We start from the raw sequence: 17,705 nt of genomic DNA on the forward strand, positions 1-17,705 counted from the left end.
AATATTCTGAGAAGTGATCCAAAGGTTTTATCAGATTGCCAAAAGCTTCCAGGATGCGCTCTCTCTCTCTCTCTCTCTCTCTCTCTCTCTCTCTCTCTCTCTCTCTCTCTCTCTCTCATACACACACACGCATACACACACACACACACAATATTAAGAACCTTGGGTTCAAAAGACTTAGGAAGATAAAATCAGCACGGGAAAGTAAGGAGGAACTTAAATTTTGAGTAAATTAACTTGGATCAAGAAAACCTAATTCTGGATTTTCAGTTATGCTCAGCTTGTGGAAGAATGGGGAAATGGGAATTGCCATGCTTTCGTTTGCACCAGGAATATGGTGTCTAACTCTAACCCTACCCCACCTCTGGATTTGAAAGGATCATGATTCAATACAAAGATTTCCTGGAAATTTGAGGTGGAATGACAAGTATTCAATCTGCTATCCTGTGTACTTCTCATTACCTGTGCAATATAAATAAATTACTTAATCTCACTTAGCCTGTTTCTTCATCTGTAAAATGTGAGGGTTTAACAAGATAAGATGTTCTCTAAGGTCATTTCTTTTTTTTTAAATTTATTTATTTAACTTTTAACATTCATTTTCACAACATTTTGGGTTCCAAATTTTCTCCCCATTTATCCCCTCCCCCCACCCCAAAACACCGAGCATTCTAATTGCCCCTATCACCAATCTGCCCTCTCTTCTATCATCCCTCCCTTCCCTTGTCCCCATCTTCTCTTTTGTCCTGTAGGGCCAGATAACTTTCTATGTCCCATTATCTGAATTTTTTATTGCCTAGTAGCAAGAACAGCACTCGACAGTTGTTCCTAAAACTTTGAGTTCCAACTTCTCTTCATCCCTCCCTCCCCAACCATTCCCTTTGGGAAGGCAAGCAATTCAATATCGGCCATATCTGTGTAGTTTTGCAAATGACTTCCATAATACTCATGTTGTGTAAGACTAACTATATTTCCCTAAATCCTATCCTGCCCCCCATTGCTTCTATTCTCTCTTTTGATCCTGTCCCTCCCCAAGAGTCTTGATTTCAAATTGCTCCTTCTTCCCATTGCCCTCCCTTTCATCATCCCCCCCACCCTGCTTATCCCCTTCTCTCCCACCTTCCTGTATTGTAAGATAGGTTTTCATACCAAAATGAGTGTGCATTTTATTCCTTCCTTTAGTCGATTGTGATAAGAGTAAACTTCTTGTTTTTCTCTCATTTCCCCTCTTTTTCCCTCCACTAAAAAGTCTTTTGCTTGCCTCTTTTATGAGAGATAATTTGCCCCATTCCATTTCTCCCTTTCTCCTCCCAATATATTTCTCTCTCACTGCTTAATTTCATTTTTTAAGATATGATCCCATCCTATTCAATTCACTCTGTGCTCTGTGTGTGTGTGTGTGTGTGTGTGTGTGTGTGTGTGTGTAATCCCACCAACTATCCAGATACTGAAAAGTTTCAAGAGTTACAAATATTGTCTTTCTATGTAGGAATGTAAACAGTTCAACTTTAGTAAGTCCCTTAAGACTTCTCTTTGCTGTTTACCTTTTCATGCTTCTCTTCATTCTTGTGTTTGAAAGTCAGATTTTCTTTTCAGCTCTGGTCTTTTCATCAACAATGCTTGAAAGTCCTCGATTTCATTGAAAGACCATTTTTTCCCCTGAAGTATTATACTCAGTTTTGCTGGGTAGGTGATTCTTGATTTTAGTCCTAGTTCCTTTGACTTCTGGAATATCATGTTCCACACCCTTCTATTCCTTAATGTAGGAGCTGCTAGATCTTGTGCTATCTTGATTGTATTTCCACAATACTTGAATTGCTTCTTTCTAGCTGCTTGCAATATTTTCTCCTTGACCTGGGAACTCTAGAATTTGGCCACAATGTTCCTAGGAGTTTCTCTTTTTGGATCTCTTTCAGGCGGTGATCAGTGGATTCCTTGAATACTTATTTTGCCCTCTGGTTCTAGAATATTAGGGCAGTTTTCCTTGATAATGTCATGAAAGATGATGTCTAGGCTCTTTTTTTGATCATGGCTTTCAGGTAGGCCCATAATTTTAAATTGTCTCTCCTGGATCTATTTTCCAGGTCAGTTGTTTTTCCAATGAGATATTTCACATTATCTTCTATTTTTTCATTCTTTTGGTTTTGTTTTGTGACTTCTTGGTTTCTCATAAAGTCATTAGCTTCCATCTGTTCCATTCTAATTTTGAAAGAACTATTTTCTTCAGTGAGCTTTTGAACCTCCTTTTCCATTTGGCTAATTCTGCTTTTGAAAGCATTCTTCTCCTCATTGGCTTTTTGAACCTCTTTTGCCAATTGAGTTAGCCTATTTTTCAAGGTGTTATTTTTGTCAGCATTTTTTTTGGTCTCCTTTAGCAAGGCGTTGACCTGCTTTTCATGCTTTTCTTGCATCTCTGTCATTTCTCTTCCCAGTTTTTCCTCCACCTCTCTAACTCGATTTTCAAAATCCTTTTTGAGCTCTTCCATGACGTGAGCCCATTGAATATTTATTTTGGATGTTTAGGATACAGAAGCCTTGACTTCTGTGTCTTTCCCTGATGGTAAGCATTGTTCTTCCTCATCTGAAAGGTTAGGAGGAGATATCTGTTCACCAAGAAAGTAACCTTCTATGGTCTTATTTTTTTCCCTTTTCTGGGCATTTTCCCAGCCAGGTACTTGACTTCTGAGTTTCCTCTCCACACCCACCTTGCCTCCAGATCCACCCAGCTAGCGCTTAGGGGCTGAGATTCAAATGCTGCTTCCCAGCCTCAGGGCTTTTGGCAGGGGCAGGGCTGCTATTCAGTGTGAGATTAAGTTCAGCTGTTCAGGTGGGGCAGGGACACCAAGTGGGGCTCAGTTCCCTCAGGGGGTTTATGCAGAGACCTTCAACAATGGATCTGGGGTCCTGCCTGCTTTGGGAGCCCCCGTCTGCTGCCACCTCCGCTGTTGCCTCCCGAGGGGGCCTGAATCATGGAGACACCCCGCTCCACTCTGGGCAAGCTGAAAAGATCCTCTCACTGACCTTTAGCACCTGTGCTCGGATCTGCTCCCCTCAGTGCTGTGCATCCAAGGCAGGGCTGGGATCTGCTCCGGGTTGGGTGCGCCCCGGACCTTTTGCGTCTGTTTTTCAGGTCTCTCTGGAATAGAAATCTCTTCTACTCTGTTGTTCTGTGGCTTCTGCTGCTCCAGAATTTGTTGGGAGTTCTTCTTTACAGGTATTTTATGGGCTGTGGATTAGGAGCTAGCATATGTGTATCTTTCTACTCTGCCATCTTGGCTCCTCCCCCTCTAAGGTCATTTCTTACTCCTGTATCCCTCCCCCATCTTATTCCACCTTTATATCTTAAGATTTTATGTTTCAACTGTGTTTCTTCAGCTTCTGTTTCTAGCCTTGTCCTTCCTTCCCTCATTTCTAGCTGCTCCCTGGGAAACTTCTACATTTACTAACCTAATGGGGGCAAATGGGGAAGAAGAAGCTACTAACAGTACCTCTTACTTTCCCTAAACCCCAAATCAGCCTAGAACATTAATATGATTGTAATGCTTGCAATGGACCCAATCTATAATTAATGTAGAAATAATTCAATAGAGTAATAATGCTGATATTCTTCTAGCACATCATTTGATGACAAGGTAGCAAGCAGTAGCATAGAAAGAAATCTTGCTTTAATCCATAGGTAAAAGCAGTGGGAAAGATGGATCTGACAATGAAAGGTATCTTTTGATGAGGAATAGTGGGTTGCATGGTGCTGCTGACACTATGCTGGGTTTGGAGTCAGGAAGGCCTAGGTTCAAATTCTTCCTCGAACATTTACTAGCTATCTGATAGTGTACAAGCTACTCTAAGTCTCGGTTTCTTCATCTGTAAAACTGGGATAATAATAACTATAGCCTTTACCTCAAACGATTGCAAGACTCAAATAAGACAATCATATGTCAAGTACATCACAAAACTTTTAAATGCTGTATACCTGTCAGGTGTCATTATTACTCCCAACCTATTCTAAAGGCAATATTCAGAATAAGAATACTTAATAATAAGAATACTTATACATATCTAGCATTATGCAGTTTTAAAAAATCTTCACAAAAATCCTATGAGATAAACAGATAAAAAGAATTGTCCCCATTTTGCAGATGAGAAAAGTGAGGCTCAAAGAACTTTAAGATAAGCATTTATATAATCACAACTTGTCAGCATGTGTTATAAACCAGTAATGGATACGTTCATTTCAATATTCTGTCAGCCTTTAGGTACCCCACCTCTAAATTCAGACTGTTCCCCTCAATTTCCATTCCTCTCAGAAGACTAGGTCAACATGAACAGTTCCCATAAATATGTACTAAACATAAGCCATTCCAATTCCTTTTAGCCAAAAGTGGTTGAAAATCTGGTATAGGATAAGTGAATTTGAAACTATAATTTGCAGTCTCTTAGACAGGCTGCCCAAGTCTCCTCTTCTGGCCAATTATCTTGTTTGGTTTGAAGGGCCATTGACCTTGTTATGAACATGAACCACAAAACGTCACAGCTTGTAGGAGGCTTTCTGAACAGTCTGCCTTGCTCCTAGCTGTAACCAATAGAAAGCTCACTGCTCTGATTTATTGCTTATAAAGAATCAGAAGCATAGCCCTCCAGAGAGGTAAGGTAGTAACTTTGAGGTTCAGCCCTTGATGTCATCTCCTACCACTTAGCTTTTTAGCTGTTAACTGATATCCTTTCCCCATTTGTTTTCTAATGCTTTCATTTTTTTCTCTTTTTTAACTCTTATAGATACAAAGTCTCAGTTCATCCTTCTTTCCTCATTTTTACTTCTTGTTTTGAATGAACAGAGTCCTTTTTTGTATACAGAGACCATCTGAACAAGGGCACTAAAAATTCACACTTTTGGTATCTTTAGGGCTAGCCTAAGTCCGGACTACAATATAGGGGAAACTTATCTTCAATCCTTATATCCTTTTTCAGGGCTTCCCTCCTTGCCCCCAGGTGCTCAGGTTTTCTGCCAAACCACTTCGCATCCCAAACAGGAATGTCCTCTCCTCACGATCCAAGATATTCCTTACTCCTGCTTTATTCAAAATTAATTTCCCCTGTATCAAATACAAAGTCATCTGTTTGTACAACTTACCTCCCTCCTATCTTTCCATTTCCTATCTTACAATTTTCTCCCCACCATATACTCTTCAATCCAGTGCCATTATCCTCTTTTCTTTTTCATGAATAAGACATTTCTTGGCTCCAGGTATTTTCTCTGCATTCCCCCCATGCCCAATATGCTCTCTTTCCTCCACTCTAACTATTGACCTTTCTCGTTTCTTTAAGTTCCAGCTAAGCTCCTAACTTCTACAGGAAGCCTTTTCCATATCTTCTTAATTCTACTACTTTCCCTCTCAAGTACTCCTATTTAACTCATATATAGCATGTTTGTTTCACTCGGAATGTTATACATTGGACAACAATACCTGCCTAAGGGCTCTCTTCTGGACCCTCCTGGCTTGAGAGTGGTTATCAGTAGTAGCTGTTGCTGTTTCCCTCCCAGCCTGATGTCTTCATTTTTCTTTGCCTCATTAAAGGGGCCATGCCCTGGCTACTTCTTAAACAGGTCTATTCAATGAATGGGTGTTGCCTCACCCTAAGTGAGGGCCTGCATAGACTTTGGACTAAAGGCGTCAAGGTCTCCCATTGCATCCTGGGTCATCTCCAGTCATCCTAATGAATATCTGATCACTGGATCCAGATGGCTCTGGAGGAGAAGTGAGGCTGGTGACCTGCACAGCCCTCCCTCACTCAAAACAAGGTCAAGTGCAAGTCATGTCATCATCTCTCTGATGCCATGGTCTTCAGCAATAAAGGATGAACACAACAACAAGCATGTTTGTATATATTTGTTTGCTTGTCGTCTCCCTCTCTCCATTAAATTGTGAGATCTTTGAAAGCAAGAACTACCTTTTTCCTCTTTTTGTATCCCCAGAGCTTAATAGTTTTACCTCTTTTTGTACCCCAAGAGCTTAACACAGTGTCTGGCATATAGTAGGTAGTTAACGTTATTGACTGACTGTCCTATTATTTCTGTGTCCTGTTATCTCTGAACTCAGACAACTAATTAGTTAATATGGTAAATTTAACTTAACAGAATATATTATTGCTTCCAAATAGATGGGATACATGAATTCTAGTCCTTGCCACCCTAGTGCTAACTAGTTGAATGACCATGTACTAGTCATTTTATCTCTTTGACCCTCTACTTCTTCATCTGAAAATTGGACAGTTGGGCTAGATGATCTTTTAGGTCCTTTCCAGCTTTGAGTTTATAATGCTATAGAATATTTGATCATTAACATTGTCTGTCAATGCCTTAACCCAAGAAGTAAGTAATAGAGACATTTAAGAATTACAGTGTGATTGTGCCATAAGAAATGATGAACAAGAAGACTTCAGAGAGGCCTGGAAAGACTTATACAATCTGATGCTGAGCGAAAGGAGCAGAACCAGGAGAACTCTGTGTACAGCAACGACCACAGTGTGAGAGAGTTTTTTCTGGTAGACTTGGATCTTCATAGCAATGCAAGGACATAAAAAAAAAAAAATTTCCAATGGTCTTCTAAGGCAAAATTCCTTCCACATTCAGAAAAAGAACTCTGGAATTCAATCACAGAATGTAGCAGATCATTTGTGTGTGTGTGTGTGTGTGTGTGTGTGTGTGTGTGTGTGTGTGTGTATTATGTTTTGGTTTGTTATATGATTTCTCCCATTTATTTTAGTTCTTCTACACAGCATGACTATAGTAAAAATGTATTCAATAGGAATGTATGTGTAGATCCTATATAGAATTGTATGTCATCTTGGGGAGGGAAGAGGGTGGTGGGGGGTAGGTAAAAAATCTAAGTTTTATGGTAGTGATTGTAGAACATTAAAAATAAATAAAATCAGTATATTTTTTTAAAAAGAATTACAGTGTGGCTGGTAAGAGAAGCAAACATTTGGGGTCAGGAGGGCCTTTCAAAATAAAATAAAATAGGAACTGTCTACACTAAACAAAAGTGGCACCAAGGACCCAGAGTGTTCTGTGTATTTGAGCCATACAAAGACCACCAGCATAATTTACATCACACTATCCCTGTTCCCTTGAGTCATCCAATTCACAACAGACTGAACAGCTCTGACAACCACAGATGGGAGAAAGCAAGCCAAACTACAAAACTTTTATTTGATCCTGTGTCGTAGTAGACAGGTATTTAATAACTATTTATTGACAGACTGATTGTTTAACAAATGTTAAGAGATCATTGAAATATTTTTAATGGCTTTGAGCCATTTGGCTCAGAAAAACTGTAACCTAGGCTATGGAATAAAATTGTGGGATGTGATTGCTAAGTCATCACCAGAAATTTCTAAAAGATCTTGAAGAGTAGAAAAGGGTCTTCAAGACTAGAAAAGAATAAATTTTCAAAAGAGGAGAGGTTAGTATCTGAAAGTTATAGTTGGTAAGGTTGACTGAATCCTAGAAAAATTATGGAATGCAATGTTATGATGTTTTGTGAACTTTTAAAAGGAGAAGTGATGATCACTAAGAAACAGCAAGAGTTCACCAAGAATAGATCATTTTAGACTAATTGCATTTCATTTTTTGAGAATGCCCTTGACATAAAATGCTGATTTATTCCAGGCATCTCAGAAACTAATCTATGATATCCTTGTGGACAAGATGGATAGTCATGAGTTTAATAACAATAATAATAATAACATTTATATAGCACTTACTATGCTTCAGGCATTGTAGTAATATTATATCTAGGTGAATTTTTTGATGGAATAAATTACTAGGTTCAAAGAGTATGTGATTAATAAGTCTTAGGTACTTGGGAGAACCGAATAGATAGTTCTAGTTGTACTCAATCTCAATCAATGACATGAATTAAGGGATATATTACATACTAAATCAACCTGCAGTTGACATAAAGCTGGTAGAAATACATAACAGGATAGATGACAGAATCAGCATACAAAAAGATATTGACAGTCTAGAACAATGGGCCATGTCTAGGTGGCATAGTAGATACAGTATTAGTTCTAGAGTGAGGAAGACCTGAGCTTAAACCCAATCTCAGGTTCTTCATAGCTCTGTGACACTAGGCAAGTCATATTACCTCTGCCTGCTTCAGTTTCCTGATGTGTAAAATGGGGATAATTATATCACCTACCTGCCAAGGAAGTTGTGAAGATCCAATAAGGTAATATTTAGCATCTTGAAAACCTTAAAATTATATATATATATATATATATATATATAAATGCTAGCAAAAACAAATCCAAACCAAATATAATAGGGATAGATATACAGAGATACATGGATTTAAAAATCAACTGCATGAATATAGAGTCAGGTATGACTAGAAAACAATATATGCATAGAAATCTACTTTGCATATGTACACATAGGTATATGTCTGCATAGATACATGTATACATACTTTCGCCATGGTTGGAGTACTATATTTATGTATTTCAGTCCATTTGCAGTTCACTTGCCTCCCATGTAATGGTCCTAACCCATTTAAACAAACTTCACTAGTAAAATTTCATGAGGAATGGCTTTCACTGTTCCACTAATGTCCTGGCATATAACATCTGCTCAATCCACTAAAATATTTTTATCTCCAAAAAAGAAGAGATAGAGTTGACATGATTTACTCTATCTCTATCTACACACTGATTAAGTATGAACATCCTACGTACCTCATCATCCCTCAAAACTATTCCACCTCCAAGATAATAATTATAGCTGACATTTGTATGTCACATTAAAGCTTACAAAGTACTTTCTATATACATCATTTCACCTCATATTGTAATTACTCTGCCTCCATTCACTTATCAGGTTCTTCTTTTGTAAGATGAAATACTTGTACTAGTTCTCTTCTGAAGTTCCACCTGACTATACATCTAGGATCCCATGACCTCACTTCTCAATTTTATCAAGATGTCTAGCCACTCAAGCCTCGCCATTCTTCCTATCCAACACTTCTCATCTCACTTCCTTCACCTCCCTACCAAACCACAACTCCAGTCAATCATTTTATCAAGTTCTTTCACACTCCTGAATCCTTCAATTCCTTGACTTTCTGCCACTTCTATTTTACTAATTTCCAGTCCTTGGTAATTCCCATTATACTCTCTTTTCTCTTGTTTCCTGACTGTCAAGCATCACTGGAGAAAGTTGGAAAGTCCTGTGAATCAGGTTCACTATAAATTCAGGCTATTTAACCTCAGAGGAGCCTTCATTTCTTCTAAGCAATCATTGCATTCATCTCTTGTTGTTCAGTCATTTTCAATTTTTTATGACTCTGTGTGACCTTATTTGGAATTATCTTAGGAAAGATACTATAATGCTTTGCGATTTCTTTCTCCAGATACTTTTTACAAATGATGAAACCGAGGCAAACAGGGTTAAGAGACTTTCCCAGGGTCACACAGCTAGTAACTATCTGAGGTCAGATTTGAACTCAGAAAAACAAGTCTTTCATACTCCAGGCCTGGCACTCTATCCACTGTGCCACCTAGCTGCCCTATCTCTTCTTGACTTCTTAACAAATTTCCTATTACAGTGAAAGAAACTCTTCCACCTTTTTTAAGTTCCTATGCCACTCACATCACAATAAGCCATTAAAGTGGGGCTTTTACTGCACGATTGCCAGTGATGATAATGAAAATAATTTTTATGTGAAGCACAGTGATTATGCTCTCCAATGAAGCCCTGTGAGGAATAGTTTTCCATCATATGTGGGACTTTATTCCATGTACAATTGACACAAAAACAACTGTTTGAAACGTGTAAAATGCAGTTAAAACTAAATTGCGAGAGATTTCTTTTTTTGGATTCTTCATGTAGATTTGAAAAGCTGTTTGCTTTCTTTCTAAATCCATTCATTTAAACTGAATTCAACAAAATCATTTGAGTGTAGAAACATAAGCTAGGTCACACCAACTTTATTTCTTCTCTTTTAGAGAAAGAATTATAGGGTTGGTAGGAGATGGAGCAGATGTTATAAGTCAGGACATTAGTGGAACAGTTAATGTCATGTCTCATGAAATTTTACTACTAGAGTTCACTTGAATTGGCTCAAACATCACATGGATTGAAAATAGACTGAAATGAACTGAAAAATATAAATATTGGAAAGCTGGCAGGAAAGGAACCCAATAGCATTGGTTGATGTTGATATATTACTGAGAAATCATTTGCATACCGTTTAATGCACACAGGAAAAGTCTGACTATATTCATACAGTTACAGAATTTTTGGAGTTGGAAAAGACCTCAGCAGTCATTGAGCCTAATCTGTGCCCGAAAAGTAATCCCTGATGTAAACAACAAGTGCTCATCCAAAGTTTATATGAAGACTTCTAATGGAAGGGAATGCATCATTTCCCAATGCAGCTCACCTCACTTTGGAGTTTTTCTCATTGTTTGACATTATGTTTCATGTCATGCTTCAATATTCCAGTTTTTATCTACCATTCATAACTTCTGGTTCCGACCACTGGGATCAAACAGCAAACATAGGCCTATCTGAGTCTTTTTTCTCTGAGTTAAATACCCCTGGTCCTTTCTATCTTAATCATGTGACATTATTAGTTCATGGCCTTTAGACATCCTTGTTGCCTTCTTTTGAAAGTTCTCCAGTTCATGAATGTCCTTAAACTGTCATGCCTAGAATTAAAGACAATGTTTCTAGGGTATGGTCTGGCCAGCGGAAAGTGTACAATGAAGGGACTACCTTCTTCTCCCTGGAAGCTTTGCCTCTCTTAATGTAACCCAAGATGATAGAGTTGTTGGCTTCTGAACCACACTCATTTTGAGTGTTTTCAATCAGATTGTTTTCAAACTTTGGTCTCAACATGCCTCACCACAAGATTTAAAATTGAAAGAGGCCTTAGAAATTATCCAGTAAAGCTCCATTATTTTGGAGATGAGTAAACTGAGGCTCAGAGAGATAAGTGGCTTGTTCAGAATCATGTAGTCAATAATTAGCAAATTCAGAAACTAAACTCAAGTCTAATTAATCATTTCTGCTTCAGTCATTTTTCCCTCAGCTACCTGCTCCATACCTAAATGAATTTTTAAAGGTCTTTAATGTGGACTCTGGTTAGTTTATTCCTGATTCAACCCCAAAAGGAGCTACCTGAATGGTATGCTTTGGAAGTTCACTCTCATGACATTCTTCAGTACTAAACAGTTAAACAAAAAGATAGAAAGGGCCCCCAAAATTTCCACTACAATAAACCCTAGGCTTGTAAAGAAAACAAAATTTCTCTTTGGGAATACTGAACGTCACAGAACCATGATTGTAGAGATGATCTATGGTCTATCTCTGATTTTACAGATGGGTAAGCTATATATTTTTCTCAATTCAGAATCTTCAACCAAAGAATCATACATCTGGCATATAGTGCATATCAGAGCGCTGCCTCAAATTTTATACCACAAACCTCCCTCCCCAAAGGGCTGTCAGCACTAATGAAGATTTCCCAATCACAAGAATTGTAAGAAGGAGATCATGTGGAGCAGACCCATGGCATCTATCTAGAACCTGTCCTTTTTCTCACTCACAAAGATGCGATGCTTTCCTAAAAATCTTATTCATTATTTACAGCCAACTGTTTCCAGAACAGAGCTTTTACCATGATGGACAGTGACAGAAGAGGAAAATCTGACTCCTGACTCCTTATTTTTTGTTTTTTTTATTTTTTCTCTAAGACATATAAAAGCAATTTTAACATTCATTTTTTTTAATTTTGAGTCCCAAATTCTTTCTCTCCCTCTTCTCTCCCCAACTTCAGAAGGCAAGCAATTTTATATATCATACATATATATCATTTTATATATCATATTAATATAAAACATATTTCCATATTAGCTATATTATAAAGCTATATATATATATATATATATTATAAAAGAAAATACAAAACTTCCCCTCCCCCAAAAAAGTGTGCTTCAATCTGCATTCAAACTCCATCAGTTCTTCCTCTAGAGGTGGATAATATTTTTAACATCATAGCTTTAATTTCTAATTCTTTGCCACCACTGAAAAAAACCTCTACAAATATTTTTGTACATAAATGTTGTATTTGCCTTTTTTTAAAAAAATCCCTTTGAGATACAGATCTAATAATGGTATTTCTGAGTCAAAGGGTATGCACAGTTTCATACTCCATTGGGCATAGTTCCAAATTGTTCTACAGAATGACTGAATCAGTCCACAACTCCACCAACAATACATTAGTGTCGCAATTTTCCCACATTCCCTCCAACACTCATCATTTTCCTTTTCTGTCATATTTCCCAATCTGGATATGTGTAAGGTGGTACGTCAAAGTTGTTCTATTGTACATTTCTCTCATCAATGGTGATTTAGAGCATTTTTCTTATGACTATAAATAGCTTTTATTTCTTCATCTGAGAACTGCCTGAACTATTCTTTGACCATTTACCAATTTATAAATCATATTCTTATAAATTTAACTCAGTTCACAATATATTTGAGAAATGAGGTATTTATCAGAAAAACTTGCTGTAAATTTTTTCCCAGTTTTGTACTTTTTATTCTTCACTGCTTTGGGGTTTTGTTTGTGCAAACCCTTTTTAATTTAATGTAATAAAAACTTATCTATTTTACATTCTGTAATACTCTCTGTGTCTTTTTTGGTCATAAATTCTTCCTCTTCCATACATATGACAAGTCAACTTTTCCATGCTCCCCTAATTTGCTTATGACATTACCCTTCATGTCTAAACCCTGTACTCATTTTGACTTTATCTTAGTATACACTGTGAAATCTTGGTCTATACCTAGCTTCTGCCAAACTGCTTTCCAGTTTTCCCAGAAATTTTTGCCAAATAGTGAGTTTTGTCCCAAAAGTTTGGATCTTCGGGTTTATCAAACACTAGATTGCTATGATGATTTACTGCTGTGTATTGTGTACCTCACCACTGCTCCAGCACTGTTTCTTAGCCAGTACCAGGCTGTTTTGATTACCACTTTGTAATACAGTTTGAAATCTGGTACTGCTAGGACTCATGTCTTCACATTTTTAAAAAATTGATTCCTTTAATATTCTTGATTTTTTGTTCTTCCAGATGAATTTTGTTATTCTTTTTTCCAGAACTAAAAAAAGAATTTGGTAGTTTAATTGGTATGGCACTGAATAAATAAATTGAGAGAATTGTCATTTTTGTTTTGTTGGCTTGACCTACCCACGAGTACTGAATATATCTCCAGTTTTTTTAGATCTGACTTTATTTGTGTAAAAAAGTGTTTTGAAATTGTGCTCATGTAGTTCCAAGTTAGACTTCCAAATATTTTATATTATCTGTAGTTAAATGGAATTTTTGTTTCTGTCTCTTCCTGCTGGACTTTTTTGGTAGCATATAGATATGTTGATGGTTTGTGTGGGTTTACTTTATATCCTACAACTTTGCTAAAGTTGTTAATCATTTCAACTAGTTTTTTTTAATGGATTCTCTAGTATTCTCTAAGTATGCCATAATATTATCTCCAAAGAGTGATAGTTTTGTTTCCTCATTACCTATTCTAATTCCTCACGTTTGATTTCCTTCTCTAATTACTATTTTTTTCTAGTATAATATTGAATCAATGGTGATGATGGACATCCTTGCTTCACCCCTGATTTTACTGGGAAGGTTTCTACCTTGTGTCCATAATGCTTGCTGATGGTTGTAGACAGATGCTATTTATCTTTTTAAGGAAAGCTCCATTTATTCCTATTGCTAGTATTTTATTTAAATTTTTGCATCAATATTTATTAGGGAAGTTGATCTAAAGTTTTTTTTTTTCTCCCTGTTTTTGCTCTTCTTAGTTTACAAGATCTTTTGTACTAATGTTTCTTACTGTACCATCTTAGTAAATGCCAATTGAATTAGGCTGACTAAATTGATTCTGACAACCTTAGAGGGAATCATACCACTGACAGAATTAAAGAATAACTTGGGATTCTTTAGGAGTACAACTAAAACCTTCAAGGGAGAGATGTAGTCTTTCTCTGGAACCTGAAAGTCATTTGCAATAGTCAGATTGGGAAAAGAATCCACAGAAGACAAGTAGACTACACAGTTTTACATGAGACCATTTTTATAAGCACATCAGGAGTAAAACAAAAAGAGCACCTAGTTCTTGTAAGAAAATTGACATTAATATGCCCTAACTACCATGGGAGATTCTGTCTTAATAATGCACAAAAATATGTAAATGGAGATGATAAGATTACAAGTTTCATTGGGCATATGTTTGTTAAAATTTTGTATTGATTTTATTTTTATGTGACTTGTATTTTAATTTATTTTTTCCCAATTACCAAACACTTATTCATTCTCTCTCTCTGTCTCTCTCTCTCCCTGTCTCTCTCTGTCTCTCTCTGTTTGTCTCTGTCTCTGTCTCTCTCTCTCTGTCTCTGTCTCTCTGTTTCTCCCCCTCCCCCCACCATTGATAATATTTTAAAAATACTTGCACCAAATATGCACAGTCAAGCAAAACAAATTCCAGTACTGGTCATTTATTAAAATGTATGCCACACATTTTACATTTGGAGTCCATCACATCTGTCCAGAGATAGGTATTATGCTTAATATTTGATCTTCTAGAATCTTTGTTGGTCCAAGTTGTTAAGTCTTTAAAAGCTGTTTGTATTTACAATGTTGATGTTATCATAAAATTCTTCTAGTTCTTCTCACCACTCTGAATTAGTTCATAAAAGTCTTCCTTTCTTTCTCTGAGACTATTTTTTCATCATTACTTATGGTAATACTTTCTTATAAAAGTATTCCATTTATACTCATATTCTGTAGTTTTTTCAATCATGTGCATGTTCCCTTAGTTTCTTGCTCTTTGATATTACAAAAAAGAGGTGCTTTATATATTTTTGTACATATTTTATCCTTTTCCTTTTTCCTTGAACTACTGGTGATATCTCTGGGAGAAAGGGTATATACAATTAGATGGTTTTTAGGACACATTTCCAAATTGTTTTCCAGAATGGCTAGGCCAGTTTACAACTCCACCAATATCAATGTACCTGTGTTCTCAGTATCCCTACAATATTTAGCAATTTTTTTTGATCATCTTTTCCATTCTTATGGGCTTGAATTGGAACCTGAATCACTTTAATTTTCATTTCTCTCATTCTTAGTGATTTGGAAAATTTCTGTTTTCTCATGACTGATAATAATTTGGATTTCTCTTTTTGCAAACTACCTGCTCATATCCTTTGAACATCCATTAATAGGGATTTCACTTGACTTTAAGGGGAAAAAAAACCAAACATCCACCTCAGCTAGGCCAAAATACAGGATTTTATTATAGTTCCTCTGAGACTTGCATGTTTTTTATAGTCAGCTTTGGGGTCCACGTGACACGGTTGCCATCAGTTAATGTTTGTATTCTGTTTACTTTGAGCAGTTTCATTCATAGCTTCTCTTGACTTTGTATACACAAGAATTGGACAGCAAGATTAAACAGGAGTCTGCATAGCTAGATCACAAGATCTTCTAGAACTCTTCTGCTATTCCTGACTACTAAAGCCCTGACCAAGATGACCAAGATGGATACAAACTGTCAATTCTTGGTACATGGGATTTGTTGATAAGAACCCTGGTTTAAAAAAAATCAAAACTCCAAGAATTTTAATTAAACATTAGCTTACATCTGTCCCCAGAAGGCAGAGCCAGAAGTCTTTACGTCAGAGAAACAAAAAGCTTCCTAACAGTTAGAATTGTCTAAAAGGAGAATGGCTTGATAAGGAAGTGATGTGTTCCCCTTCATTCAATGTCTTCAGGCAGGCATTGGATGACAACTTGTTGGGTATGGTGTAGTAGTGATTCCTTTCAACCATGGGTTAGATAAAGTAGACTCTGAGGTCTATACTAATTCTAAGAGTCTGTGATTGTATGATTAAGTTTCTTTTGAAAATGAGCTAAGTAATTGGAATGAGCCACGGGGCAAATTAAGTATTTGAGAGTGGTAATGAATAAGAATTAGCAAAATTAAAAATGAAAGGGGAAAAAGGAGTATGACAATATCCTAGAACAAAGTATAGGATACATAGGTGGATCTCATAAGCTAATTTTTAAAGTAAAGTAAAGTCTTTGTGACACAATAGACCAATGAGGTTTATATTTGAGGGCTTATTAGCAAAGGATAAGACTTTTGAAATGACTAAGGAAATTGTACAAGATCACATGAATGTGCCAGAGATCCTCTGCTATAATGTGAAGTTGTTTCTCCAAGAGAAAAAAGAATTTTTCTAATATGTGAGTTTAAGTTCAAAGGCTTGATTTATACAGAACTGGAAAATCTGGTTTAAACTTCACTAAGCCATTAGAGAATACATCTACTGCATAGTAATGTGCAGGCATCCCTCTTTGGTAGCATGTGCCTTTATTTGGACATATGTGAGCGTGATTTGTGCGACAAACTGTAATAGAACTGGGAACAAAAAAACATGTCTTTTTTTGTTAATATGTGGCTATATGTATAGTTTAGATGAGTGTAGATTCATATTCTGGTAATAATCTGACCTGGGGAATTAATTTGTTCCTTTAACAGCACATGGGGAAATCAAGGGTTAAATTGTTTCTAAATGCATCTTTAGGCTTATAAGCAAAATTTACATCTCTGAAGGACATCAGAATAACAGCTTAGGGTAATTTAAGATAAACTAAGCAAATAGGCAAAGTGGGAGAAGAATAAAGATATTTTTAAGTTGGCAACATGCTATTCATTATTAAATCATTATGGGGGAGGGGGTATTCATGACAACTGGCATTCTAATTGATTTCTAGTCAGAATAAGTGTGATTCTATTTAGGTCTTTTCATTAGAGTAAGACAATATAAATTGAGATGTTATTATTGAAATCCATTTATATAATTTCTTTGAAGGAAAGAAGCATGATGAGCTGATATCTGATCTATAATAAGAATCTATTTCTATAACAGCTCTCACATCAGTTCCTTCCTCTCCACACATATGGAGACCATACTAGTTCATATCCTTACCATCTTCTACCTGAACTCTCTGGTATCAGTTTCATCCTTCATCTGTAAAATGAGTAGAGAGGATTAAATGATCTTAAAAATACTCTATACTCAATAATTCTGTGCTCTTATGATGCTTTTGCAATCCTGTCTTTCTTTGGCTGCTAAGCAAAGGTCTAACTATTCCTTTCTGTGGCAGAGCCACAACTAGCCACAACTTTTTGCATCTAGTGTAAGAAACAAGGTTGGAGAAGGTAGCGCGAAAGACACCAACATGAGGTGAAAAGGAGCTGATCCCTTAGGATCGTCTCATAATTTCCAATCTCAGATTTTCCATGCAATCCATTAAGCTTTTATTAAGTGGCTACTATCTTCAAGGCACTGGAGAACACTCAGAAGAACTGGAAATATTGAGACAAAACAAAAAACAGCCACTGTACTCAAGGAATTTAATTTCTATAAGGCTGGTACGATATGAAAACAAATAAATACATTTTAAATTATGAAGGGAGAAAGCATTAACAACTAAGGCAACCAAATGAAGCTTCCCATGGGAGATGGCTCATAAATTGGGACTTGAAGAAAGCTAGGGGTACTGAGTGGCAGAGAAATTATTTCCAACATGGATGGTAGTCCCTGAAATATTACATAAAA

Source organism: Notamacropus eugenii, chromosome 5, assembly GCF_028372415.1.
Source record: "Notamacropus eugenii isolate mMacEug1 chromosome 5, mMacEug1.pri_v2, whole genome shotgun sequence".
Lineage (NCBI taxonomy): Eukaryota > Metazoa > Chordata > Mammalia > Diprotodontia > Macropodidae > Notamacropus > Notamacropus eugenii.